Raw genomic sequence first — 3,035 nt, 5'->3', positions numbered from 1 at the left:
CCTTAACCCGAACATAAAAATACCGCGAAACGGGCTCCTTAACATTCAAGAGGTTAAAATTTCTTAGCTATATTACACCTTTTACTTTGAAAAAGACTAATCTTGAATAATTAGATCACTTAATATTCTTTCGTATGTGTTTGCACATGCTATCCAAATACTAATCGGGTGGTTGAATCAGTAAACTTCAAAAGTTCAAAGTTGGAGCAAATGCTTTTTTGTTGACCAGGCTGACATGAGTCTTTTTATAGTTTATTTATGACATATTTGTTTTTGATGTTGTTGATAGTTTATTATATGACATGTCTGTTTTGACGTTGTTTCTTATTTTAGAATGATTTATTGTTAATTTGTTCTCATCATTTATTTATTTCCTTTCCTCACTAGGCTATTTTTCCCTGTTGGAGCCCCTGGGCTTATAGCATCTTGCTTTTCCAACTAGGGTTGTAGCTTGGATAGTAATAATAATAATAACAAGAACCTTATTAAATGTTGCGAGATCACCCACTCGAAACGGCTGAATGTTCAGTTACCAACTTGCTGAGAGGAGACGTTGACGACGTTATCGTTAGCACGTTTCAGTCTACACTGACAAGAATAAGTCGGTGACGCTGCTTTTATTAGTCTCCAAAGATAAAGTTCAATGAACAACGACCATAGTTCAGTGTTGCCAGATTTGGAAATTTATCCCTAGATTTGGGAATTTTGGGTGTCTCGTGGGGATATTCTGTTCAAATTTCTATGGAGAAGAAACAAAGAGGAGTAAACGTTTATATTGCTGCAGTTAATATGCTTGCACTTATATGAAGTATAGTGAGTAATTTCTATATGAGTAGAGCCTATGGGATCAGAAGAAAATATATTTGTGGAAATGGGAATTTTTTGGTTGTTTTGGGGATTTTTTTCCTCGACTTTTGGGTATTTTTAGACTAAACCATCTGGCAACATTGCCATAGTTCGTATCACGCAATATTTTTTTTTCCTTTTGTTTTTCGTCTTTTTTTTTCGGGAACGGTGCTTGATTGTTATAATCGTTATCTTTGTACTGTGCTATTTGATAGTTATTTTGGTAGTACTTTGATCCAATTATGTTATTAATAGCAGGTCTATGTTAGTCACAGGACTATGTGCCATTTCTTGGAGTGCTTCCATATCGAAGCAGTAGATAATAGTGACAGACTGCTAGAAAAATAGACGGAGTTGAACCAATTATGGAGTGTCTCATTCATTTCTGATTGTAGTACGTAATTATTTAGTAGACTTTTTTTCTATTTCATATTGTCAAGTTGTTGTTTTTAAAGGATTTTCAATCAACACTTACGAATTTTTGCTTTGGTTTCATTACTAATATTAATTGAACGAGATGATGAGTCAAGCTTTATGTAAGCAATTCACAATTGTTTGAATAAAATCAACTACTGCCTAAATGGTTGAGAGAGAGAGAGAGAGAGAGAGAGAGAGAGAGAGAGAGAGAGAGAGAGAGAGAGTAAATATTGCACGAAGGCCTCCATACAACATGTAGGTAGTAGGTTGCCCAAGGCAACAGCCACCCATTGAGGTGTGTGTGTGTGTGTGTGTGTGTGTGTGTGTGTGTGTGTGTGTGTGTGTGTGTGTGTGTAGATTGCCTTAGCTTGTGTAAGACACGGGCTCTTGGCGTTGGGCAGCCCGTAATTGTTGAAGTACTACCGCTAGAGTTATTGGGCCCTTTGACTGGCCAGTTAGTAATACATTGGATCCTTCTGTTTGGTTACGGCTCATTTTCCGTTTGCTTACACATACACCGAATAGTATGGCCTCTTCTTTGCATATTCTCCTCTATCCTCATACACGTGACAACACTGAGATTACCAAACAATTCTTCCTCGCTACTGCAATGTAATTTTTCAGTGGCTACTTTCCTCTTGGTAGGGGGTAGAAGAGACTTTATTTATGGTAAGCAGATCTTCTAGGAGAAGGACACTCCAAAATCAAACCATTGTTCTCTGGTCCTAGGATAGTGCCATAGCCTCTGTACCATGGTCTTTCACTGTCTTGGGATAGAGTTCTCTTGCTTGAGGATACACTCGGGCATACTATTCCATCTTATTTCTCTTCCTCTTTTTTAAAAAGTTTTTATAGTTTATATATGAAATATTTATTTTAATGTTGCTACTGTTCTTGAAATATTCTATAATAATTATTAATTAATTTATTTGTGGTTTCCTTATTTACTTTCCTCACTGGGCTATTTTCCCTGTTGGACCCATCGGACTTATAGCATTCTGCTTTTCCAACTAGGGCTGTAGCTTAGCAAGTAATAATAATAATAATAATAATAATAATAATAATAATAATAATAATAATAATAATAATAATAATAATAATGCTGTAGGAGACAAGGCTTTTCCGTGTGTAACAGAAGCAAGAAAACATCCCTTAAAGTAAGTAAAAGTAGAGAGAGAGAGAGAGAGAGAGAGAGAGAGAGAGAGAGAGAGAGAGAGAGAGAGAGAGAGAGAGAGAGAGAGAGAGAGAGAGAATCTGTGATTTAAGCTATTGTAGGGTACAAAGATTATGTGATACAGTGTATTATGCAGTTAATTATGTTATTTCTCAGAATGAAACGGCTCGGTTGAATAATTAATGATACGCAGGTAACAATGAATTTCACGCAGTGTGATATTTGAACGTTAAACCAATAAATCATTTTCTTCAATCTTATTTCTTACTCTTTGTTTCTCTGGGCTAGAATTAACATGGGTGTTGAAATGCCCGTAGCGATTGTCCTTCAATTTTAGAAATGTTTACTGTAGGTACTAGAGGCTTCAAATATGAGGCCCTAACACTTACAATAAGCTCCTACTAGGCTTCCTAACTTTGATTACTCAGACATTGCAAACTTCTTGGATGAAGGAAAACCCAATAGATCTTTGTAATTGTGTATATAAATCCTGGATTGCAATAGAATCTATTTATAATAAATAGATTTAGAGTGGTACTATTATGAAATTAGTCGGAATTTATTTGCTTGTTTATATATTTTTTTGTGGACATGATAT

General features: G+C 35.4%; 1 protein-coding gene across 2 annotated transcripts in view; it reads right to left on the bottom strand.

The window, feature by feature from the left end:
- The window catches only part of LOC137623822 (heme-binding protein 2-like), a 95,599-nt gene extending 94,951 nt beyond the window's left edge, over positions 1 to 648 (bottom strand). Inside the window, exon 1 of one of the 2 annotated variants that reach the window (XM_068354633.1) lies at positions 509 to 648. The gene's annotated coding sequence lies outside the window, so the exon portion shown is untranslated. Of the gene's footprint in view, positions 1 to 481 lie in introns of both variants that reach the window. The other variant, XM_068354634.1, reaches the window with a different exon arrangement.
- Between the last annotated feature and the right edge of the window lie 2,387 nt (positions 649 to 3,035).

This window comes from Palaemon carinicauda, chromosome 30, assembly GCF_036898095.1.
Source record: "Palaemon carinicauda isolate YSFRI2023 chromosome 30, ASM3689809v2, whole genome shotgun sequence".
Taxonomy (NCBI): Eukaryota; Metazoa; Arthropoda; class Malacostraca; order Decapoda; family Palaemonidae; genus Palaemon; species Palaemon carinicauda.
The sequence above is the reverse complement of the archived record's forward strand: the minus strand, read 5'-3'. Positions and strand labels throughout refer to the sequence as shown.